Source organism: Eublepharis macularius, chromosome 2, assembly GCF_028583425.1.
Source record: "Eublepharis macularius isolate TG4126 chromosome 2, MPM_Emac_v1.0, whole genome shotgun sequence".
Classification (NCBI taxonomy): Eukaryota; Metazoa; Chordata; class Lepidosauria; order Squamata; family Eublepharidae; genus Eublepharis; species Eublepharis macularius.
Window position 1 is genome coordinate 159,347,868 of NC_072791.1, and position 27,707 is coordinate 159,375,574.

The following is a 27,707-nucleotide window of genomic DNA, read 5'->3' on the forward strand; positions in this document are numbered from 1 at the left end:
TTGCCTAGGGAATCAATGGATCGGCGTCAGCCTGTCTGGCATCACGAATCATTCACAAATCAAATGAATCGGCCCCCAAAGTTGTAAATTTTGTGAAAACTGCTGCCCCATGAAATGCATTTCACGAAACACAAATTGGCCCCATTCATCATGAAATTTGGTTCATATTTCGATTCATGCCCATGTCTACTCTTAACCATTTCCTTAGACTTATCTCATTTTTCTATTACAAATCCCCTCCAAAGGCCATGTATGGTTCAAAATGCAGGCGAGCATACATTTTGAATAGCACACAGGGAACAGTCACATGGGGAGGATTTGGAGTGGAGAATGATGAATGAGAAAGGGGCTTAATACCCACCTCACTCAGAGCCTCTGAGAGGGATGGATTGGGGGAGGGGGACAAAATTCAGGGGGCCCAAGTCAGCTTGAGCACCTGTGAAGCCAGTCATGCCGCATTCATCAAATGTATTTACATTTATTTTACTTTTAATGCAGTTTTGCACAGCAACCACTAGGTGTGCAGAGATGTCAGAGCACAGTAAACTGCAATAGCTCTGACTATCTGCTGGCAGCAGGGCTCAAGCATTAATTTTTCATGCCCTCTGAACTCCAATGCCTCCCCCCCAACTCCAACACCACAATCCCTCATCCTGTACATACAGTCTCATGAACCAAGACAAATATTTTAGTTATGAAATTACTGTCACATATTCTCCATTCTGCCAGGTTTTGCACCTTTTGTGTAATAATACCCAGCTCGAGAGTCCTACAAGTTTACTAACTGCCTTATAGCTTTTGGTTAACTAAAAAAGGATTATCCAGTCAATGTATGTTTTAAAAAAATTCTAATGGATCAATGTGGTTGCTATGGGTATGCAGTTTGGGTCCAGAATTCGGGGGGAAACTCAATTTTTGCTTATTTGGCAAAACTCGGCTACTTCTGATCAAAACAGAGAATACTGAATCAGTATTCAGTATTCCGAATTCAAGCCACTGAATTAATTTGGCTTGCAGAAAAATCTGTAAACTTTTTAACCCCTCCTCCACAATGGAGGAGCATTGTCTGCACTGGCTTGGCTGTGTCCACCTCCACATCATGTGAAGGAGGAGGGGAAGCCACCATTTGAGCAAGAAGGGGCAAACAAGGAGGGGAGGCACTCACTGCTGTTCTCATTCTCCTCAGAGCAGTGGAGGGATTGGAGACAGGTGAACATTGGAGGGGCAGGAGCCAGAACACTGAGGATGGGTGTATGCATGTGTGTGAGAAGGTGAGAACTGAGAGACAGAGCGAGAAAGAAAAAGAGAGATTGTGTGTGTGTGTGTGAAACAGAAGGCATTTGGGGATAGAGCAAGAACATAAGAGAGATGAAAAGTAAAGGTGTTGAGGAACTAAATAAAGGAGAGTGGTGTGTATGAGACAGTGAACTCTGGGGAGGGAGAAAGAGAATGAGAAAGTCGAAGAGACAGAGAGAGAAAGTGAGGAAGGAAGGAAGGAAGGGAAGAAAAAGGGAAGGAACCTTGGGAAGGGAGGAGGAAGCAAGGAAGGCTCTTTTGGAGGGGAAAATCAAAGGCAGGGAGAATGGGATTCCCCTTCCCTGCAACTGCCCTGCTCCACCTGAACTTTGCCACTACCCCAAGTATGCTGGCATTGCAAGACCAAGTGTATCTTCTTCTCCCCAATGTCACCATGACACAATCCACAGCATTTTGTTGCGCACCCCCATGTTATAGATTCATGGTAACGGCAAGCTAAGAGATTTGTTTAGTTATGATATTTGGTTTGTATCAGGGTCATATGGGAAGCCCAAGTGGAATCTTTGTCCAGGGGCCTGTGATGGCTCTCAGCAGCCCTGATCTCACTGGGCTATTTCATTGTTTGCTTAAACTGTCATCAAGCTTTTCATATATGAATGTCACTGGGGCCCCATTACATCCATCAGTCTGGGATGCAGCAGACTTCAGCAAAATATGGCTGAAAGGAAGGAAAGGCATAACATATGGAAGTACTGCTCATACTCTAACTTCACTAGAATAGATTTCAGGCTAGCCTTGTATAATTTTTTCCCCTATAGCTTTCCTTTCTTCATTGGCATTGCAAAATACTGCTTTGTTCTTTTCTGAAAACACTTCTGATCATTCAAGGCCAATTAATGTGATCAAACCATTGTTGTAAATGTAGGCTGAGTTGATCTAGGCAGAAATTGGCACCACTTCACTATGCTCCCAGCTTGTAACTGAATTCACATTTATTATCTCAGACTTCTACCACTTTGCAGTAAATAAATGTGGGCCAAGTTATATGTTGAGAGTAGACATTTCCCAGTGTTTTGATGGGATTCTAGCATCATCCATCCCATAGATGTCCACTGTATGAATAGTCTTAATAGATTTGCACTGGGTTGTTGTCCTTGGGTACAATAGAGAAATGTCCTGTAAAATAATTGTCACACTTATGGTAGGATAGCCTCTAGATGGTATCACAAGTGGATGTAATCAAATAATGGACAAGGCTACCTTTAGAACTCGCATGCATTGGTGCTTTTTGCACATAGCAGTGAGACTCTTTTTTCAAGTGTGATAGGGCCTCCCTTTATGGTTAGAAATCAATAGGAATGCATGTAGAATTGTTTAAAAACTCTGATTCTTTATGTATGATATTAAAGATAGTAAAAACATCTGCTAACACTTCTGATTGTCAAATAGTCAATAGCTTACCAGTTTTTTCCTCATTGCCCCAGATGTAAAGACAGTGGTCTTTACATCTTCCATTGCGAAAAGCAGACAGTGAGGCAATAGTATAATTGCCATTTTCAAGCATTTCTGGAGATGATTGCTATTTTTAGCAAGAGTATATGTTAGCAAAATATGACTGGAAAGAAGGAAAGGCATAACATATGGAAGTTCTGCTTTTAACTTTTTTTTAAACCATAATGATAGAATTTAGTGTGTGCAGCAATTACACTGATAATGTGATTTACCAAAATGTTCACCTTGAATTACCTTGTATTTATAATGTTAGGATTTAAACAGTGAGCAAATGGTAGTGCCCCCTTTCAACAGACATTCTACCATTATGTGTGCTAAAAATGAGTACACTGTCTGTCCTTTGCATAGGATTGCCATAGTATACAGTTGGCCAATTTTTACTCAGAATCCGAAATTGCCTATTTGTTCCATTATAGCCTGAATCCCTAGCTTTTATGTTTTAATAAAGAAAGTCTCCATACTATGCATAATACTCCATACAGGCAGAATGTGTAGACAGCGTTCTGTCTAAGAGCAAAACTACAAGTGACTTTCTTCACATGGAGAACACTAGATTTTTCTTGCAAGGTTACCTGGGAAGTGAAGTCCGAGTGACCCTTCCCCTCTCTGTTAGAATCGCTGCCTGAAGTGCCACAAGAGGGCTCTGTTTGTGTGTGGGCAGCTGCTACTTTCTCCCAGGGCATCCTGCAGGCTGCCCCCTCCCAGGGAGCTGCTCTGGAAGCGGCAGCATCAGTGAAGCTTCAGCCGCAGCGACAGCAGAAGAATCTACAGCAGATCCTTCCACTGTTGCTATGGCTGAAGCTTCACCGATGCAGCTGCTTTCTCCAGAGTAGCTCCCTGGGAGCAGGCAGCCTGCAAGATGCCCTGGGAGAAAGTAGCAGCTCCCCGCCTCCAAACGAAGCCCTCTTGTGGCTCTTCAGGCAGCGATTCTAACAGAGAGGGGAAGGACCACTCGAACTTCACTTCCCAGGTAACCTTGTGTGAAAAATCTAGTGTTCTCCACGTAAAGAAAGTCACTTGTAGTCACCCTTGTAGTCACTTGTAGTCACACTCTAATTTATACGATGGAAACAAGGCTTATTCTGCCTTCCCTTTGTTCAAGCTGTGGAGAAATGCCCTCCTCCCTAGAAATCACATGTATATTTCAATAATTGGGTTTACATTGTATCCATGTTACAGGAGCTGTAGCTAGCAGAGAGGAAAAATAACAGGGAATTATTCATCCCTCCCCCAAGCACCTAGTACTTTAGTGCTTATATATGTAAATAGCTCTGGCCAAAGGCGAGGCAAAAAGTTTACCATCTCACACCTTGCTAGATTCTCACCCCTATTCTCTTTCTTTCTCTCGGAGAAATCACCAGAAGAACAGCAAGTTCCCTATATGAACCACTCCTCACCCAGCTGCTGCCCAATGTTATTGGGATCAAGGAACTCCATGCTGCTTTACTTTTTCTACAGATCTGTATTCGTAGAGCAGCTGAGAATTTACAGACGTGTGTGAATGTGTATGTTTCTTTTCCCTACCACATACCACTTTCAGTCAGCAGGGGTTAACTATAAACAAGGAGTGAACTTTTATTAAGAGTTTAACAAAGTAGAAGCGGTTCATAAAGATGAATACATAGTTTCTTCTTACTTGAACTTTTGACTGTAGAGTTTATTCACACTTTCAGGTCTTTTTGTTACTAAGTTTCTTTTCCTTCTTAACCAGGATAGTCTAAACGGGGCCGTCTCTCCCTCTGGCTTAAAGCCTTCCTGTGCTTTACTCAGCTTTCTCTCAACTCTCCTCCTCTCACTTTAAACTTTTATGTAACTGCCGTTTCTAGCTGTCACAGCCCTCAACTTTCCGTCCACTCCCACTGGCTGTTCTTAGGAAGAGGGGGAACTATAACTACATCAGAGTACCCTTGCTCAGCCTGGTGCTTGAACAGAACATGTGTACTCTTTTACATGGATTATTAAATGTATTTTGAATGCCTCAGGCCTGATCTCTATAAGCATACCATGCTTATTCAATCTTTCTGTCCAAAGAGAGGTAAAAGGGCAGTGGGTAAGCTTGCCCTCCCTTAATGGCAATAGCTTAAAATTGTGATAGATTGTCCCCACACTAATTGGCACAAATGATGTGGGAGGTGTGGCAACTAAATACAGCCTCTAAATGGCAATGCAGAATGCTAGATATACATATCCATCTGGCAAGGATATGATCAGGTTTGCAGGTGGCAGTGGTTACAAGTAACTTGTTTGATTTTGATACCCTTGGGGCATAAAGGAAAGGGGTGTTGGAGCTGGGTGGAGACTTGAGATGGCTATGGGGTTTTCTGACCTTTTTGAACCCAAAGCAAGGGGCTTGTAAGTCTGTTCCTTTACACAAGCCACTGGTGAAGTCACAGGCCTGATTGAAATATATGGAAAGTGAAAGAAAATATCTTGATTCCCAATTGGCAGGAGTTGCTTCCTAGGTCTTTTTTGCACAGCTGATTTTTGCTGCTTTTGGCCCCATACCTCTTTGGATTTTCTTCTGAATTCTGGATTATTAATACCCCCTTCAGATTTCTATGTGGCATTTCAAGGATTCTCTTTGAAACCTTTTGAGAGAAAACTCTTGAAACGCTGCGTTGAAATAGACCATACAAAAAAGTCCCTAGTTGATTTCTCGTTAGTCAGTTTCTCCCTGAAACCCAGCCATCTTATTTTTTGTCTTTTTAGGAATTTTTAGGGATTTGAAGTATGTTTCTGATCAACTACATTTTGAACAAAGGAAAAATTGACAAGAAGAGGAATTGGAAGGGAGGTTCTACCAAAATTCAGAATTTCACTCATTACATGGTCAGCAGCACCAAACATCTTGCTAAACCTTCCTATCCTCCTCCTATAGCACCTCCTGTGTTGTGTGTTGTATCATAAAACCTCTTCAAGGGCTGAAGTTACATAACAATGCATTGATTTCTCAACAAACAGAAATCAAAGAGAAATAAAAGAAAAATCCCACTTGCTCCATCTCTCTATTCTGGCTAAACTTTGCTATTGTTTCAAAAGACAGCCTGGGAAAATCCTGGCATGAGCAAAGGCTTGGGTAAAGATATGTTTTCCCATAATCTTTCCCCAGCTTTTTTGACATATAGCAGGAGAAGATGAAAAGCAGTTCATAGGTAACAAAACAGTTAATGAGTTTACTTTGCATATCTGCATACATGTTGCATAATATTTAGATTAGGAGTGTATGTGTGTTATGTGCTGTCAAGTCACCTCTGACCTATGACGACCATATGAATGGAAAAATCTCCAAAATGTCCAATAATTAACACCCTTGCTTAAATCTTGCAAACTGGAGGATGTGGCTTCTTTTATCAAGTCAAGCCATCTCGTTTTACATTTTCCTCTTTTCTTACTGTCTTCCACTTTTCCTAGCATTATTGACTTTTCCAGAGAATCTTGTCTTCTCATGATGTGACCAAAGCACGATAGCCTCAGTTTCGTTGTTTTAGCTTCTATGGAGAATTCAGACTTGATTTGATCTAGAATCCACTTATTTGTCTTTTAGACTGTCCATGGTATCCACAAAACTCTCCTACAGCACCACATTTCAAACAAATCAATTTTATTCCTGTCAGCTTTTTTCATTATCCAACTTTCACATCCATCCATACTAATGGGGAATACCATAGTTGGATTATCTTGATCTTAGTTCCCAGAGAGACATCTTTATCTTTAAGGATCTTTTCTAGTTCCCTCACAGCTACTCTTCCAAGTCTCAATCTTCTTCTCGGTTGATGACTGAGCCAAGGAATAGAAAATCTTGAACAATTTCAATTTCCTCATTGTCAACTTTAAAATTGTTTAATTTTTCAGTAGTCATTATTTTTGTCTTTTTGATGTTCAGTTCTCTATATATTATCCTATCCATTCCTAAGGCCATGTTTAAAAGCTTATGCAAGAGGCAAATTCTAATACTGCAGTAAACATCCTAGATACTGTCTGCCCCTGGGGGAGTCAGAGTTGTGTTAACTCTGAACTTAAAAAATTAAAAACAAATGATGTCCCAAAGCAGACCAAATTCTCTGTCAACAAAAGTCATGTTCTGTAATTTAAATCATACAGTTTAGCATATTTATACATATATAATTTATGCTGTTTCTGCTAGCTACAGGGAAAGGCAAAGGAGATAAATGGAAGAGTAAAGGCTATTCTCCAGCCACTGAAATTTTGCTTAGTTGCTTCATGACTTCTTCTGATATTTCATCACGAGCCTTCCACAAGTTATCAAGCTTATCTTCATAAGAACCTTGCCTATTAAAAACGAAAAGTGATGTCATTACATGAAGTGCAGGAGAATGCATAAGCCATTTGCCTAGGCTGCCTGTCTATAGCAGGCATTTTCCAGGAGACCTGATTTTTCCCACTGATCACCAGCGATTGCCAGGCAGAGAGATAAATCACCAGTGCTTTGCCCAACACTGGTGGGTACCAGTCAAGCCTATGCAGTATCCAATGGCATGTAGTATCTGGCGTATAGATACCAGATAAATGGCATATCTGGTATCTGGCAAATACATACCAGAAATGCTCAGGATCCTTCAGATACCAATTCTGTGTTTGTAGCAACCAATTCTGTGTTTGTAGCAACCCTGTGTACAACTTCAGAACTTTCCCCAAGTTCTTTATTAAACATAATGCAACCACATGGGCCACAGTTTAAAAAATATTAGTGCAGAAAGAAAGGGGCTATTTAACTCTTTCCCCTCACTTTTTTCCCACCCAAAATTGCTACTTCAAGCTCATTTGACCCCAGGTGAGGGAAAAATCAAAGGTCTCTCATTTTTTTTCTCAACGTGGTAAGTAGGGATGGCAATATTTGATGGGAAAGAGGTGCAAAGGAAAATAATTGCATTGCAGGCTTCCTCTTTAATGAGTCTGTAAGTACTGTATTTTAATTCATAATTTTTAATGTTTTGTTTTTATTAGGTTTTATTTTATAAACCACCTTGGGCAGGTTCCCTGGCAGGTTCCCTGGCAAGGCAGTATAAAAATTTGCTAAATAAAATAATAGAAATAATAGAACATTTAATATTAAAAGGTTCATAAAATTGTGTTACATTGCTATAGAATGAGTTGAAACATTTCTGTATCATTTAAAGAAATGACTTCCCTAAAGAACAATGTTGTAACACATTCCAATGCATTGTACCCATCACTAGGGATGTCACAGGACACTCATGTACAATATTTACTATTGTGGTGATCATGCTAGCTGGGAATAATGTGTGTGTGAGAGAGAATGGGTGCAGGGGGGGCAGAAGATCTTAACTCTTCAGCAAAAAAAAAATGATATTGCCCATAGAAAGTGGCAATTTTGCAACAGAAGTGTTACCTTGAAGTTAGACACCTGGAGCCCATGCACTATATGGATAACAACTTCTTATGTATAGCACTGAATGCTGATCACTTACTGAAAAGCCCCAAGGCCTAAAGAAGCAAACAATTGTTCAACTCTCTTTGTGAAGAATGATTCAGGCTGAAACTGAGCATACTCACAAATAAGAGAAACTCCAGGTGCTACTGCTTATTCAGCCTTCTTCTGAATGGTTGTTTTTTGAAAAAGTCATTGCTTGTGCAAGGCTTCTCAAATGAAGAAAAAAAAAGGCGGGGGCTTCTGAAAAGTACTAAGAGAAAACATTTATCTCCTCAACAAACTAGGGAGGTGGATGGGTTTGCGTCTGCTGAGTTATCAAGATGCCTTCTATGCTCATGTTTCCATTTCTTAAATTACATTTCTCCTGACAAATCCATTTTTGGTCACAGTAATGAGCAGATAAACAAGGGATAGCATTGGAAAGCTGCAGAGTGGTTGAAATAATTTAGAACGGCACCACATACACACACACACAATATTTTGAGTGTTAAAAATATATGCCTGATGCCTCTGTCTATGAGATATGCAAGCCATATGCATAAATAAATAAGCTCCTGACTGAAAGCAGGGCAGACTTCAGCAGTGTTGAAGACAGAGATAGGGGACAAAAATCAATTACTCCTGACTATTGAAGATGTACAATTATTGGGTGTTGTAATTAGATAATGAAAGACCTGCTCCTAATAAATCCTAATAATAAATCCTAATAAATCTGTTTTATAGTTTTCAGGGAGCAACTTTAACCAAGTATATGAGTATTTCTCTGAATATGCAGCTAGAATTGAAACAAAATAAGATCCAACTATTTTGATGGCACCAATGGTGCCTTCTGTTTTCACTACCAAAGGAATACAGTTTCACATAGTTCAAGACTTTCAGTAGATCCAGGTTATTGTTTTTCCTGTAGAGAACAATGTAAGATTAATATTTGATTAAAAGTTCATGTATGTCAGAACTGGTTATCCACATACATCTTCCAGAGAAAAAATCATAAACAGTGTTGAAAAGAATTGTAGTAAACTATGTTCAGAATTGACCTTGGACAAATGCACATTGAATATCTCTGTTTTTTCATATATGTAGCTGTCGGGTTATATCAAAAAGTTATTTCACCAGATGATGTGAAACATTTAAAGGGCTTTTTTAAGCCGGGCATTTTACAATGCATGAACATCTCATTTGATGAGAAGGAAGATGAATGAATGATGTACATGTTGACAAGGCTTAATGATACCCCATAATGCCTCCTCTTGTATTTTTTGTAGCCTCACTGAGCATTTGTTTGATAAGAGATTACCTGATGCCAGGGCTGGATCTAGGGTTGCTGGTGCCTGGTGCAACCATTGTCTGGCCCTTGTCTGGCCCTGTGCCTTGTCTGGCACTTCCATGATGTCATCATGCAGGGGTGGGAGGCGTGCGACCCGCACCGCAAGCCGGTCGCCCCAGCGCCCGATGTGCCACGGAGCTGGCGGTGGTGGCACGGGCATGCACTGGGGCAGCTGGCTTGTCACACATGTAGGACCTCCCAGCCCTGTTTGGCAGTGCCAGGGAGAGGCTACTCCCTGCCCCCCCTCGATCTGGCCCTGCCTGATGCAGCAAAAGCTGACATTTAGCAAATCTCCTTGAGTAATAATAATAAGCTTGTGGGGAATGAGTCAGGGCTGAACTAAACATTATTGTTGTTATTTATTTATAGTTCACCTTTCTCACTGAGATCCAAGGAAGATTACATACTGCAAGTAAATACAATATAGTCAATAGCTAAGAGCCTATGACATTCTCAAAGCAAAAATACAATATGATCAGCAGTTGTGACAGTCAATGAAAACAGATACAAGAGGGTACAGAAGCTGTAAATCTGTAAAGTAGCATAAAGGCAAACACATAGATGAAACCTTTCTGAGTTAAAGTGTAATAAATTAACATGAGATTTTTAGCAATGTCGAACTACCCAGTAGGAGTACAGTCCCTGTCCCTTACCAAGGTATCTCTTCTATGGCAGTGTCGTAGCCACTGTGAGGATGCCATCATATTTAGCTTGGCCCTCAGGCAGCCCTTTCCAATCAGTATAGTCTAAGTGGACAGAAAGTGTTGAATTGCTCAGCCATGGACTTCACTTGAGCACGTCACTATCTCACAGATGAACTTACCTCTTAGGGTTGTTGTAAAGATAAAACCAGGTATGCTGCTGTAAGATCTTAAAGAGTGTGGTGAGATACAGCTATGATTATCAATAAATAATAATATTGACCACAGTCCAGTAGATTTGAGGGAGCACAAAAGACAAAAATAATTGGTCTGCTGTTTTCATTACCATAACTATTCCCCGGAAATCACAGCACCCATTCTTCAGCACTTGGGAGCTTTCTCCCCATGTTTTCTGAAGATTTAAGGAATAGGGTTAGCAATACTGACTCTTTTTGTACCACCTTGCATGCTATGTTGGTGAATGATATTTCCATGCCTAATTTTGCATTAATGTGTGGGACTGACAACATGGGAAGCTACAACATAGATGCATGCTTTAAAAATCAGCCCACATTCAACATGTGGAGAAAAATAATCTAGTAGATTCACATTCAGAGTGTTTGCTGGAAGAATTAAGCCCATTAAAATAGTTTTCTGTTGCTTTCCCTCTATACAGTGAGAGGGGTGGCAGGGCTAAATGAGTTGTAGAGGAAAGGGGGGGCAGAGTAGCTTATAGCTCATTTAAGGATTTCTTTAGTAAGAAATGCCTAATGGAATAGCAATGCTGCAAGAGTCTTGTGGGACATTGATCATGCCACAGAGTACCAACACTTTGGAGACACAAAATATTATTGTGAATGACATTTTCTTGCCAACAATTCCAGCTTTTATTTTGCCATTTCTGAAAATTGTTTTGTCAGAAGGTCTCTTGTCATTCCTAATTATTAAGTCCAATCATCTCATATAGCGGTGATATTAGGACGTTCATTGAACTGAGGCAAAGATGCTTGTGAGCCCTTCTGTTGACATTAATAGTCTAATTCCTTCCAATTTCTTTTCCTCAGGGACCTATTCTAAAGTGATCTGGAAGAAACTCAAAAACTGTTAGTGAATATTGTCAATCCTGTCTTTCCTTCTCAGCAGCAATCTCACCACTGAGCACTTTATCCTTTCAAAAGTCACCAGGTTTTGCATTATTTTCTTTTCTAATTCTTTGATGGGAAACTATGTGGATTACTTCTAATTTAAATGTCAATCTCCCCCCATCTCTCCAGAGAGCCTACCTAAATGCACTTCATCATACTCACATTTTTATAGTGAGAATAGCTTTACAAACTTTAGCCTAATATGGGACTGATAGCCCATATGCATGGCATGCAGTGTCCATATATTCCTAGCAGATCCTGAACTATTATGTACATATTGAATACATATGACTGCATATGCCCTGACCTGGATAGCCCAGGTGAGCCTGATCTCGTCAGATCTCAGAAGCCTGGCAGGGTTGGCCTTGGTTAGTAATTGGAAGACCTCCAGTGAAGACCAGGGTTGCAGAGGCAGGCAATGACAAATCACCTCTGTTAAACCCCACCCAGGGGGTCACCATAAGTCAGCTATGACTTGAGGGCACTCTCCATCACCACGTGACTACATACAATTTGTAGATTTACTGTCGTTTAAATGTTACACCCACTCTTTGACAAGACATCAACAAAGGCATGCACTTTACGACAGCATCTACTTGGGGATGTAAGGGTTAAGTCAGTCATCATTTCAGCTATAGATACTGAGAAAATGGACATTTGATTAAAGAGATGGAGAAGTTATCCATGATGCTTCTTTTCTTTCCTTACACCATCCTTCAGTTCTGTATAACACTTGTGATTCCTCCACATAGCAGATGCACATATGCTGAAATGTGTAGTCTTCACTGGTGATTCACGTTGCCATGAGGGCATATTTTTCAACCAAAATTTTTCCATTAAGCACTTCTTGGAAACTGCAAACAGACAATGGTGATCAGTGAAGTGTGACTTTGTCCATATGGCTGCACATTCATGAGGTTGTGCCCCCTGGAATGTTTCTCAGCATCTGAACCAGTCCCAATTTTTAAGAAAGCCATCTTTTATTGGTGTTTCCTCTTGAACCTTTCCAGCTAAATAAGTTGTACTGGGCCTCAACCAGGGCCAATAATACAATCCCTACATAATAGAATGGGGGTTAGCTTTGTAGAAGGGGGTAGCCTTGGGACAGGCTGGAATAGCTTTGTTATGAGGGGAAACAGTGAAACATGTTTTTATTTTTTAAAAGTGATGCACTCCAGGGAATGGAAGGACAAACTCTCTCTATAACCCAAAATATGGGAATGTTAAAAAAAAAAGATCCACAAAAAGATGTAACTGTACTGGAGCTAGAAAAAACAAAGGGCCATCTTGCCCTTCCAAATGTGAATGATACACCTCAGCTTCAATGCTATTATTCTTTTTAATAAACTTTCAAAACGTTTGCAGAATGACAACACATAAACATGAGGGAGAGGAGTAACTTTGTCATTCATTAGAAGAGATGTCAAACACACTTTATTTTGTGTTGTGAGAAAACCAAAATGTTGCATACTTAACTATTTTAGTGATAACTGACATGATCCACTCCTGAAACACCAGTGGGAGGAAATGGGGGAGAGGGATGAGGGCATGTGCTAGAGTGACATCTCAGGAAGCTTTGGTTTTACTATAAAGGTTTTTTTACAATTACAGTTTTCATCAGAAGTGATATCAGTGTGCTGGCATAATGAAAGCATGCCAGTCCTTACCCCTTAAATTCTTCCAGATAATACTGGTTGTGGCCTGGAAACCCTATATCAGAACAGTAGCACAAATTTATCAAAAAACTTAGAAAAGAATAAAAGCATGAGAGTTGTCCTTGCCCATCACTGCTCCAAGTGGTGGTGGGAGAAAAATAAAACAAAAACAGCATCCTGTGCATCGCTACATCACGTCTGGGGAAAACCGGGAAGTGATGTAGGGTAGCTCTAGGAACTTTAGGGAACTCTCTAATTTTATCTTAGAGTTTATGTTGATTCCTAGAACTATCCTACATCACTTCTGGGGTTTCTCCAGAAATGATAAAGTGGCGCATAGCACATCACTCTCCTATGTATCTGCCCCTGACTCTCCTGCTGGTAATCCACAAACAGTCTTTTTCTGCTGAGTCCTAGTTTTGCAACTAAAGCAGAAATGCCACAAAGCAACTCTTTCCCCAATTTGTACTCAACAGCTCCAAAAGCCGCATATAATTCAGCACACACAAAATAAAATATATGTACTAGCTGGGTGGGTAAAAATTATTAGAAAATGCTGCAATTACAACTGGAGTAACACTTTAACAAAAGACATCTGCATCCCTGAAAATTAATATATACCTTTCTCCCTAAATAATCATCTTAACTTGCTGGAATAAATTGAATTGATGAAATACTTTGGCTTAATTACGCTATTCTGGTCTATATAAGAACACCAACACTTCAGTTTTCATTCATTTTACTCCTATAACCTTAAGATAGGAAGGGTCAAAGAGAGCAGGAAAGAATATATAGCAATAACTGTTCTATTGGAAATCCTTTTCCAGATTAAGTTTTCACTGGGAACATGACTGGTAAATTTAGTTCCAGCAGTTCAATAAAGGGGACAAATGAATATTCTCTCTTATCTAGGCTAGCAGCATGCAAGAGATAGTGGAATGGGTGAAGCAAGCACAGCATCTTGAGCATATTCCCACTAGATTATAAAAAAGTACATAAAACTTTTAAGTTGCCATAATGGAAAATGTTTTCTAATATAGAAGCATTTCTAATATAGAAGCAGAAGAGAGCGTACAGACCTTTATATATATATATATATATATATATACACACACACACACACGCACACAACATCTTTATATGTCACCTTTCCTGAAAAACGCTCAAGAAGACATCTTACAAAAAGAGGTCGGAGTGGCATGGTAAAAACACTTATATCATCTCTCAACATTGAACATACACAAATTAAAAATATAAATATTTATTTACCAGCCCATCCAACAAATTACCCAGAGATTCCAATAACGGGCATATTGTACAACATCTATGAACAGTCCTTTAAAAAAATCCTTTCCCCAGCTGATCATTAAAGATGGTGCCCTGCTCATCTCCTTAGATCCTGCTTCAGAAAATGGTATGCCTTATTTTTTGCACAGAAGTTATTTCATTCCAAACTAATTTTGACTCCTAGTTTTGACCCCTTTTTTCCCTAAAACTAGTGTTCAATGTGGGGGAAATTAAGTATGCTCAAATGTACCCAGAAGTCAATTGGAGGTAAGTGCTTAAAAGTATGCTTAAGTATGCTTAAATTGATTTCAGTAGGAGTGGAGAAAGGATTGCATTCCTAGTCCTCAATTATTGCTGGTCATATTCAATTTTGCAAGGTTTAAAATTACACTGAAAGAAGCACAAAGAAGCAAATGGGCAACAAGCTAGAATCTTAACAGCTCCTTGAACAAAATCTTTCTGCATCATTCTAGAGGCATTTAAACCATCATTTTAGATTACATTTCTTGAACAGCTTTGGGATGGAAATTCAGACTACAAAAAGGGGGATTAGGAGCTAGGACACAAAGGTTCAAATTCCCATTCTGGTAGGGAAGATTACTGGGTGACGTTGGGCCATCTACTCACTCTCAGCCTAACCTACCTCTCAGGGTTTTTATGAGAATAAAATGTAGGAGAGGAAAATGATGTAAGCCATATGGGTCTCCACTGGGGAGGAAGGCAGGGCACAAATCAATCGATTGATCGATTGATCGATTAAATAATAAAAGAAGAAACAACAAATGATGCCCCTATTTGTTAATGTTGCTAAATATTAGTAGGCAAAAGTCAGGCTCTTAAAATCAATGGTGTGTTTATTAAAATTCAGGGCAAAGTATACAAAAGTGTGCGTGTGGGGGGGTGAATTTAGGGTAGGTGTGAAAGAAGAGGGTGGTGAAGAAGGAGTGGTAGGCACTGCCACCCCCTGCCACTTTATGAGCTAGGTGGGCAGAGGTGGTGATGTACTAGCTAGAAGTGCTGTAGCCACCATGCTCCTCACTAGCAATCCTGCCCAACCCACCCTGCAGTGCTAGCCCAGTGAAGAAAGCAGTCAGTCTGCTTGTTTACCTCCACAGTGCCAGGTGCAGTGGGCTGCTGCTTCCTGGATTAGTGCCTCCTCCATTTCTTAGCTAATTTCCAGGTGGAGCCTGAAAATCTCTTGGAATATCCCAGAATTACAACCTGGATCTATGCCGTGGTAAAAGCAGCATTGACTACTGAAATGAATTCTACAGTGGTCTCCCTTCAAAGTCAACTTCGAGACTATAGTTGGTGCAGAATGCCACAGCTTAATTATTTTCTGGAGCTAGGTGGAGCACGAATATTACTGCCATTCTGCAGTCACTCCATTGACTACTCATCAGTTACTGGGCTCAATTCAAGGTTTTGGTGGTCACATAGAAAACCCTTCATGGCCTTAGTCCCTCATATATATGGAAGCACCCTTTCCCTATGCTTCAACAAGGCAACTTGGTTCATCTGAACAGGGCTTTCTACAGGTACCGCCATGCAAATGGGCAAAATCAACAGCTGCCTGTACACGTGTAATCTATGGTAGCCCCCACCTTATGAAATGGACTACCTGAAGAGGTCAGGAAAGCTCCCACTCTCCTGACTTTCCACAAACTATGCAAAATGGAATTATTCAAGAGGGCTTTTTTAACAAGTAGGGGGTCTGAGCTGTGAAGAAACGGTTTCAGAGAGATGCCTTCGTAAAGTGTTAGGTACTGTATACTATACTACTGTGTACCATGTGTTGCTGCAAGTTAACTTCTACTTGATAGTTTCTCCACATTGTTTAATATATCATGTTCAGTGGCTTGTTTTTTGTTATGGTATTGTTTCAGCTTTACATAGGATTTCTGCTTGTTTTCAAATTTCTGTTATCCATAGGCAGTTGCATTGTTTACTGAATGCCCCAGCTGTTGAACGTATTGACTTTCACTGTGTAATCTGCCTTGAGTCTCGGAGGCTGTTGTGGTGGAGGAGGCACCCCCCGCCCCCGTCTTGGGAAGGGAGAAACAAACGTCCCCTGAGGTGGACAGTAGGGCATAGTATCGCATTGATGACATTACAGTTTTTGCAGATCCCTCCACACCAAACAATCAATTATGCCATCACCTTCCCCGATCCATGATGCCAGATGTAGGGACAAAGCTGCCCATGCGATAGAGACACTGCGGCCATCTTTGGACCCCACTGGTTCCAACGCATTTGGCAAGACGAGGTGGGAGGGCTCCCCCAGCGAAAATGCCACGTTCAACAACAGAGCCCACCACATGGATGTGGGGTCCGTGAGGGAAGCCTGCCACTCGCGAGGCAACAGGAAAAGGGTAGACAATCCCCCACCCTTTCACTTGCCTGTAGCTCTGTACTGCTAACATGTCCTTCCACCACGAGGACATGTGGATGGCCCAGCCCCTGATGGAGGATGTATTTACTTCTGATGCAGCAGGACCCGAACCTACACACCCATTCCCATTCTGGACAGGCGTTTAAGCAAGAAGGTTTTCCTGCGAACATCAAAACCCAGCCAGAGCCTGGTGGTGGATGATCTCCTTCCCATTTGAGAAAGGCACTCAAAATAAGACTCAAAGGAGACAGAAACTAAAAAACATGCTCAAAAGGGAAGGGGAAGGAAAATCAAAACGTGCATAACAGTGAAGGAGAAAAAACATTAAAACGTGCTCCTGTGAGCCCACATCATAGGTGTCCAGTAAGCTTGGATCTTGATCTCAGATGTTGTGGCCTGGCCACAGCCTGATGGTAGGCATGCGGAAAAGCAGAGACAGGGGTGGCTTAGAGGTCAGAAAACTCCAGTTCCAGGGAGGGGTAGCCGAGCAGGGGGAAGTTGACTTTCAAGAAAGACAGCATGTCCACCAGGTCCAGGTCCAGATGTGAGCAGCGGGGATGAAGGAGGTCTCCAAGTCTCCCAGGTGTAAGAAGACCCGCTCGCTCTGGACACTGGTAGGAGGGCAGGAGAGGATGTTGGTGACCACATTCGAAAGGTCTAGTCAAATGGCAGATTTTCTTGCCCAGTACTCCAGGAGGTTGGTGTTGGGGGGCTCGGCGAGGTACTCTCTGACCATCACCTCTGATGCATCCTCTGCCACAACGGATGTGCCAGCCCCGCTGCTGCCAACTGCCCAGCCCATCACAAGCACCAGAAGTGTGGTGGGTCGTCATGGGGAGGACTCTCCTGCTTGAGGATGCCAGGTGCATCTTCCTCCTCCTCCTCCATCCCTGAACCCACACCCTCTTCTCTCCATCCTACTCATTGGGACTGGAACTTGCACACCGCTCTGTGCAGGTCCCTCATCCACCAATGGAGCTCTCAGTTCCTCATGGTTATGCTGCCTTTTATGTGTGGGTCACATATGCAGGCCAGTCTGTGTGGCAGCTCCTTACAGAAAGGATGCAAGCAGGTGGCCATGCCTGCCTGCAATCTCCCTACCAAGTCCCTGACCCTGAGAACAAGCTGGACCTATTGCTCCATCTCTCTGGCCAGCACCTGATCCAGGCCATGGATCAGGGGAATGACCTGGCCCAGACTGGACTTGTGCAACCATAGGAGCTTGGTGGTCTCCTTAAATGGCCTCAGAACATGGACCATCTGAGAGAGGGCTAGCCAATCAGTAGAGCTGGAGGCAGAGCTCCTCTCTCTCCTGCAAAATTTGCACTGAGGACAAGATATCCTGCACAGGGTTCTTTTGCTCACCAGATGAATCAACATGTTATAGGTGGAGTTCCAGGGGGTAGCTGTGTCCTGGTAGAGGTGGTGCTCGGGTTCTCCCCTCCCCCTGCCTCTGGAGCAGCTCACGCAAAGACTTCATGCTGAGGGAGAAATGGGATGCAAGATGCCAGCAGCTGTCCAGCAACGCGCACATGGACAACCATGGAATGTTTTCCTCTTGAGCCTGAATTTCTTGCCAAGTTTTTGCATTACCATGCTTATCTCTCATACATTCATAACTAAATTTATCAATTCTATTTCTAGTGGTGAAATCACAGTAAGCATTTATTGGTGACATCAGTAGTGATATTGGTAGGCTCAATCTATTTCTGCACTGAAACCATATTTTAAGTAGTCCATTTCTTAGTATATGAACATCATCTTTTATATAAGATACTATTGAAATGGTTCACGGAGGAGGAGGTTGTTAAAGTTCAGATGGTTAAATGGGCAATAAACTGTAATAGGGAAATTCCAATGGAAACTTGGGAAAAGGTATGGAAAAATGTAATTAAAATTTCAGCATGTACTACGGTGCATGAAAATGTTTATAAAATGATGTATAGATGGTATTTAACACCGAAGAAGTTGGCCAATGGTAATAGTCAGATGTCTGATAAATGTTGGAAATGTAAACAGCATGAAGGTTCATTCTATCATATGTGGTGGACTTGCGATGAAGCAAAACAGTTCTGGGGGGATATAGTTAAGGTTATGTCAGATATTTTACAAAGGAATATAAATAAAACCCCAGAATTGTTGTTATTATGCATGAACCTAGAGGACTTTGATAAAATGGACAGAGTTATGGTATTTTATATGATTACAGCGGCCAGAATGTGTTATGCACAGTTGTGGAAGACTCAGGAGATACCATCTATGGAAGACTGGATTTTGAAAGTTCTGAATATGGCAGAAATGGACAAGTTAACAAGGAAATTGAAAGAACAAGAAGAACTGGAATATACATTAAGGTGGGAAAAATTTAAGAAATATGTGGAGAAAAAGTGGGACATGAAGGGGAAATTGTGGTCTTTGGATAGTTGTTAAGGAGAGATAGAAACTTACTTAAGGTTAAAAGGGGGTATATTATTATATTTTAATGGTATAGTATAGAGTTAGAGAGTTATAGTATTGTAGTAGTATAAATTTAAGAGTAAGATAGTATAACTATTTCAGAAAGTATAAGATTGAATAACAAAATTGTATGGGTAATAGTAAGTATATATGATATTTTAGGGATGTAATAGAAGTAATAGATTTATAATACAGATAATAGGGAGTTAAGGAATAGTATTTATATATATATATATATATATATATATATATATATATATATATATATATATATATACACTTATTATATGGTTATATAATTTTCATACTCTTAATTTAGATAAGTATTATATTATGATAGTTAATATAAGTAAATAGACTAGATATATATGATATATATTATTATAGATTTTAGGATATGATATATTCTTTAGATTAAGTTGGGGAAAGAAAACTGTTGGGAGTCACCAGAAAAAGGGGGGGGGAAGGATGGGGAAAATGTAATGGGGTGGAAAATGGTAATGACTTGTATGTTTATATTTGTTAACCCATCCAATTTTTTTTTTAAATGAACATCATCTTTCTTCTGAATAGATTTTAGTGATTGTTAAGCTATAGATAGTTATGAATACTCTCTTTAGCATCAGTTGTCTCCAATTTAGTGTTCTTCTACTTGGATTTATAATCCAGTTGGTTATCCAAACCAATGCCACTACCTGGCGATAAAATTTAATATTCAGTACTGCCAATATTCCTCTTTTTTTTTCATCCTGTAATACTTTAAAGTTCAATTTTGGTAGTATATTCATTTTAACAGCAGAAATTTTTTCTAGCCATGAAATACTCAATTTTTCCCATCTTTGCAAGTCTTTAGTAATGCTTGTCCACATTTTTTGATAATTGTCCTTATACAGGTTCTCATTTCGTGCTGATACATTTATTTTACAGGCTTTGTAGTAATAGCACAGGCTGTTATTTTTCCAATCTCTTCTTGTTCTTCTGTTGTTGCTGAAAGTAACATTATCTTTATTTTCTTTTTATTCAATTTATATCCAGAATGCTGTCCAAATTTTAATATTTGTTCCATTACATATATCAGAGAATTGTTTGGATTTGTCACATCATCTGCATAGCTTTTCATTTTATATCTCTCTTTCCCCTCCTTTATTCCATCAATTCTACTGTCTTGCCTGATTCTCACCACGAGAATTCCCAAAGCAATAATAGACAGTAATGGTGATATTGGGCATACCTGTCATGTCCCTTTTGTTATTTCAATTTTCTCTGTAAATGAACTATTAGTTAGGATTGTGGCTTGTTGGTTAGTATAAATACTTTGCATCCAATTCAAAAACTAAGTCCCACAGTTCATTCTTTGCAGTGCTTTCATAAGGAATTTCCAAGACGCATTATCAAATGCTTTTTCAGCATCCAAAAACATAGATGCAGTCCCCGCCCCCTTCCTTCTTGAATATTCAGTTGCATTGAGGAGATATCTAATGTTATCTTTCATGTATCTCTTCAAGACAAATCTTGCTTGGTCTTCATAAATTACTTCTGAGATACATCTTCTTAATCTTTCCACCATTATTGTTGTAAATATCTTATAATCCACATTCAATAAAGAAATGTGTCTATATGATTGTGGCAAGAATGGATCATTCCCCTCTTTATGTGTTAAAGTTATGTTTGCCTCTTACCACATCAGTGGTAAGTTCTTCCTGTCTTGTATCTCCTTCATCACTTTTTGTAGGGGTATAGCTACTATATCCTCAAAACATTTATAATAAGCAGCCATCAGTCTGTACGGACCTGGAACCTTAGCTGCCTTTAATTTTTTGAAGGCAAAGTTAATCTCTTGTATTGTTATTACTTATTTAGAATATTTCTATGCTTGGTCATAAATTTTTTGATTTGTGTCTTTAGCAAATATGTCTCCATCTCTTCTTCCTTTATAATTCCTTCTTTGTAAAGGTTAGAAAAGAAAGTTAAAATTTGATCCTTCATTTCTTGCTCTTTATAGATTACTTGATTGCCTTTCCTAATTCCAGGTATCCTCCTTTTTTCTTTCTCATGCCAAATATCTTCCAGGTTTATTTGCAGCTTTGAAATGTCTCTGTTTTAAATATTTAACTTTTTTGAGTTTCTTCTACCACCAATAAATCCAATTGGTTCTTTAACTGCTTGATTTCTTTCCATATATCTTTATCCCTTGTTATTTTGTGTTCTTGTTCCAGTTTCTTCAGTTTTTGGATTAGATTGTCCATAGCTCCCATCTTTTCTTTTTTCTTTCTGGACACTATTGCTAATAAGATCCCTCTTATGTAGGCTTTACTGGCTTCCCATATTGTTATTGGATTAACATCTGTTGTAGTATTTATCCTGAAATAATCTGTCAATTCTTTCCTACACTTTTGTAATACATCCTCCTGTAGCAATAAAATGTCGTTTAATCTCCATCTTCTTTCTTTCTTGCCTCCACTTTGACAAATTACCTCTATCAGATTATGGTCTGCTAGAGTCCTTGGGAGAATTTCTGCTTTGTCCACTTTTGTCAATAAGCTTTTGGATATCCAACACATATATATTCTGGAATACATTTGATACCTAAAGGTAAAGGTGTAAGCACCAAGTCATTACTGACCCATGGGGGGATGTTGCATCATGACATTTTCTTGGCAGACTTTTTATGGGGTGGTTTGCCATTGCCTTCCCTAGTCATCTACACTTTACCCCCAGGAAACTGAGAAAAATGTATAATCTCTTTCTTTTGTGTGTAGCCATCTGCAAACATCTTCCAATTCCAAAGTGGATGTATAGTTGGGTACACACTTGGGAAGATTCCCTCCCGACCTTGTAGACCTATCTATTTTCAAATCCAGAACACCATTCATATCTCCAAAAATCAAAATCTCTTCCTCTTGAAAATCTAATAGCACCTGAAAATATCTCACATAAAACTTTTTTGCAATTATTTTGCCATTATTTGGTGCACGTTAGTGTCCATCAGAAAGTCTTATTTTTAAAATCAGATATCTTCCCTCGTTTTTAGTTCTTGAAGAAGCTCCAGACTTTGATTATTAATATACTAGCAACAAAGCCTGTTGTGGGAAAAAATACAATGGGCTGTAAAAAGGGGAAGGTGGGCAGATGGGCATTGCCTCCTCCTCCTCCGTAACTGAGTATACCATATACCCTGCAGCTGTGGACAAGTTTACATCGGGACCACAAAGCGTAGCATCCAGACAAGAATAAAAGAACATGAAAGACACTGCAGACTTGGACAACCTGAAAAATCAGCAGTGGCTGAACATAGCCTAACTCAAACAGGGCACAGTATCTTATTCCAGGACACCAAAATACTGGACAACACTTCCAACTACTTTGTCAGACTGCACAGGGAAGCCATTGAAATTCACAAGCATAAGCAAAACTTCAACAGGAAAGAAGAAACCTTAAGAATGAACAGAGCATGGTTTCCAGTTCTGAAAAACACCAGGCTAACAAAACACTCTACACCCGACAATAGCCCTGCAGAGAAGATTAGCACATCAAGCACCAATCCATATGCAAAAGAACCTCCTCAAGATACACTGAAGCCTCCCGCCATTAGCATTCCACACCCTGGGAAACTCTTACAGGATGACTCAGCTCAACCCCACCCCGAGTAGATATAAATGACCTGCCAACATCTTTTCCACACTGTGACACTGAGAGATCTCTGTCTTTTGGTGCTACACCTCTGAAGATGCCAGCCACAGCTGCTGGCGAAACATCAGGAACTACAATGCCAAGACCACGGCAATACAGCCGGAAAAACCCACAACAACCAAAGAATATAGATTTTAGAAATTAAACTCAGGAGCAGAAATTTAAGACTTTGCAGAATTTTGGAAGAGTTTTGGGACCAGGATTAAGAGAATGAATTCCAAAAGTTAATTCAGAACTATTTGAAAGTTCAAGGTGACTCCCCAGAAATTGAACAAATCTTTAGGATTAATTCTAAATACACAACTTGCCAAAAAGTGCCAAGAGATATACTGGTCACCTTTTCACACAAAAAACAAAAGATATCATTTTCTTACAACACAGGAAGGAACCACTGAAAGTAGAAGGAAAAGAAAGACAAATATTCCAAGATTTACCACCAAATACAATAAAGAAATGAAAAGAATTTGGGAACAAATATCTTTTTTAAAAAATTGAAAATGCTAGGAGCCAGTTTTTGAATCTTCCTGAAAGCAGGGAAGATGTGAATTTTGAAAAGAAAATGAATGAAAAGTTTACCATACTTGAACTATCTGTTTAAATACAAAGTGAGCCCCTCACTGGATAATTTTGTTCAAAATTCAGATCAAATGCCAATTATGAGCAGGTTTGTTCCTGCAGAGCAGAATAACTGCTTCCTCAGGCCTTCTTGCACAAGATACTTTATATGCTTCAAGGTCATGAGTATGTGCAGGTCATCTATCAGAGCAGCTCATTATGACACAAAGCAAGAGTCACCTGGTTTGCTAGGAAATAATAGATTCCCCCCTTTAAAAAAAACTACAACTCCTATGAAACAGTAAGAGATTCTGCACATAAAGATTGATCCAAATCAAGATCTTAGGATCAGGTTTCTGGAGGGGTCCTGGGTCAGTGACAGAGCATCTTCTTGGCATGTAGAAGGTCCCAGGTTTAATTGCTGGCATATCCAAAAAAAGGGGGCCATATGGTAGGTGATGTGAAAGACCACCATCTGAGACTACCTGAGACATGGCTTTTTTTCTGGGGAAAGACGTGGGGGAACTCTCACCCCGGGCAACTCCCGGGAGGAGATGGCACCCTTGTTACTACATGTGCATGCGTGCAGCGTGCACACTCTTGTGACTGCATGATCATTTCACTTCTGGAAAGTGACATCATCATGCATGCTATGGCCACCCCAGGATTGCTCCCACACTCCACAGGGTGCCAAATTTGGCCTGGATCAGGCTGAATTCAGGCCGCTGCAGTATAGGAGAGCACTCCTCACCTGGCAGCAGACTGATTCTGGTGGTTTTCAGCCTGATCCTGGCCATTTTGGGCCCAAAATGGGCCAAAATGGGCCCAAAATTACCAAGATTGGCCTGATTCAGTGTGGATTGGGCCACTGCTGAGCGAGGGAGTGCTCCCCTGCTTGGCAGTGGCCATTCCAGGCCATTCCTCCACCCTCCCACTGCATGTGCTTCCTTCCCTCAGGAGTTGGCTTACTTTAAGCCATTTGCTCCAGGGGAACTGATCTCTGTCTAGAGATCAGGGGGCAGAGCCACAACACATGTGAGGTATTGGAACACCATTCCGGAGCATTCCAGCAGAAAAAAGCCCTGTCTTACATTTTAAAAATTGAAGGAGAGATCAATGCTGCATTGTTAGCTTGAAAATGAGGTAACCATATTGGCTTTACAGAAGAAAAAATAACATTAAGTTACTCTACAAATATTAAAGACAGGTTCCTGTCAGGTAATTTTATACTCAGGTTCTCATAAGTAAGTATAAAATGTGTGTATTATAGCATCAGTTGTAAAGAAGTGCATACATATGACCTTAAAAAAGGTAGAAGCAGAATCTTAGTCCCCGTTCCTTTGTCCATATTGTTACCCTAATGGGGAGTCTCCTTGTGAGTTGGGGCAATTCACATTAAAGGAGACATAGCAAGAGAAGGTAACATAGGGATCTCCACCAATACCAGGATTGGTCCCTCAGAGAACTCTCAAATAAACAGGCAGAAGTTTAACAGGAAAGGTTTCTTTATTAGCAGAAGAATTAAGAGGCAAGCATACAGAAAACATGCACAGCATACACACAGAGCTAAGAAAACAGTGAGAAAATGGGAATGCGGTTTCAGGGAGGGCTATAGTTACCAGTCTTGATTAGACATGGGCATGAAAAGCATTGCGGACAGAAAAAACTCACGAACAGCCCGTTCATCTGTTCGCAAACAAGCCGTTCCTGAGGCTCCATTCTAAATGAACAAGTGGCCGTTGCAAGCCTCGTTCATTGCCTTCATCAGCTGTTTGTCAAGCCAGACAGTCTGGGGCCTTTCAATCAATTCCCCTGGCAACAGCAGGGACTGAACTCTGTCTGAACTCCTTCTGGCTTTCCTTCTGGCTTTAACCCTTCAAAGTACTTCCAGCAGAGAGTCCCGTTTTTGCCACTCTGAAGAGAAAATGACAACAAAGGGGGAGACCCATGCATCATGCCTTTCCCGGAGTGCAATCTCTCTGAAACTTGGATGGAACTCTTCAGAGCACAGTGAGGACTATGTCTCCTGCAAATTTGGTGGGTATTGGACATTGGGAAGGTCAGTTTGTGGGGTGTTTAAAAGGGCCTTGCTCCTTGCACATGGCAGGAAAGGGCCCTTTAAACTATCAGCTGTCAGGCAGCAGGGGGGAATCCCCCCTGCCACCTGCCAGCTGATAGTTTAAAGGGATCTTTACAGGGCCACAAACAATGAACAACCAACATGTTTGTGAACATGGTCATGTTCGTTACTGTTAGTTGTTCGTTGTTCGTGGATGGCAACGAACAACAAACAGCTTGTTCAGGGTTTTTTTCCATTCGTGCCCATGTCTAGTCTTGAAGGAGAAGCAGTTCATGGAGGCAGCAAAATGTCCAGTGCTTCATGGAAGAAGAAAAAAGGATCAGATTTCATCTGAGTGTGCGTGGATGAATCCCAGAACACACACACTTCACATGGCTAAGGGCAGTCCAATTGTAGTGTAAACCTTACTGTGGGGCAAACTGACATCTTCTGTCCCCAAAACAATAAACTAATGGCTTGTCCAAAGGCAGGACAATGAATTTGAAAAGTCTTGATTCTGCATATCTCAGAGAAACTATAAGTGAGAAAAGTGATTGATGGCCCGTGTTTGCTCGATGGGAAGGCATTATCAGGTCCCTGAAATACCCAGATTGGGAAGGTGGGTGAGGGAAGGTATGGAAGGGCATTGATGAGATAGAACAGGAACTCCTGGAAGACCTCTTTGTTTCACTTAAGTGCTTCTCTGGGGCACTGAGGGGCAGTTAGTTAATCTGACACACTTTCTGGTAATTTTCCAACTCCAGATGGGGTTGGCATCTGTTCTTCTTTGTCAGCCACTGTTCTGTGCACATTGAGGAAGGGATTTATGATATTCCATATCCAGAAACTGCCCTTTCAGTGTGAAGGGGTCTGACTGCTAACAATATCATGAAAGGAAAAGCCATGCACACCATTGTGATCCTAAATAATGTTGACTTGGGCATCAGGTATCAGAACTCAAATACAAAATATCTCATAAGATATATCCCTCATTCAAAAAGAAACTTGCCATAACTATTCATTTCCTCTTCAGTCCATAATGTAGAACACTGAAGAAATTCAATCAGGTTTTTTATAAATCCATGGTGAAAAATGTGCTACAGTATTGGGCTGGACACAGCAGTTTTGCTTGGTGCTTCAGCTCATCTCAGCTCCTGTTTAATCAGTAATTAATGTTTCTTGCTTGTGTACACATGCGGAAAGAATCAGACTTTTAATTACAGCCTCTGTCTAAATCAACCTGTTACGGGCTTCAGCTATTTACCACCACTGAATCATATAAAAGAAAATAGCAATTTGCTGACAGCTTATTTGGAAGTTAGCGGAAGGAAATTGCACACATTTCACCCTTTTCTTCTTCTAATGCAATATAGGAAAGAGGACTGTTGGATCCCACTGACAGATCTATGAGTTCCAGAAGACTTTGAATTCTACCTCAGCCATTGCACTGGCAGCAGGGAAAGAAAAGACCTGTGTCCCTTACCTGCTTGCTTGTAAAGTATTTTTTAATCTTCTATGTTTGTTGTCTATAGCTTTTATGTTATTGTTTATAGTTTAAATAAAGAAAAATTCCGCTCCAAAAAAAGAAAGAAAAGATAAAGTTTGAAGCTATCTTCAACAACCTGAATTTATTTATGCTTTCTGAGAAATTTCCTATTATTTTATTTTTATTTATTTTATTTAATCAAATTTATACCTCTCCCTCCCCATGAATGGGCTCAGGGCGGCTAACAACATACATTATACAATTAAAACCATATACATATCTAAAAAACCTTATAAAAATACAAACCAACTCAGGCTATAATAAATATCTAAAAAATATGTACATAGCTGTGGTACAAGCCCAGAGTGGCCACCAGTGGAGCACGGGGTATGGCAAACAGGAAAGGGACAGTTCTCTGGCTTTCCACCAAAGGCCCAGCAGAACATTTTTAATTTGCAATCCCTGTGGTAGCAGGTCCCTCAGGGCCCATGTCTCAATCAGGAGTGTGTTCCACCAGGCCAGAGCTAGGGCCAAAAAGGCCCTGGCCCTGACTGAGGCCAGATGAATGTCCTACAGACTGGTGACCACCAGGAGCTGCTTATCTGCAGAGTGCAAGGCCCTGCAGGGGACAGAGTGGGAGAGGAGGTCCTGCGAATATGCCAGTACTAGTCCATAAAGAGTTTTAAACACTAAAACCAACAATTTGAACTGGATCTGGAACTGAACTGGAAGCCAGTGTAGCTGGCAAAGCACAGGATAGATATGTGCCCAAAATGGTGTCCTACTAAGGATGCATGCCACCACATTCTGGACCAGTTGTAACTTCCAGGT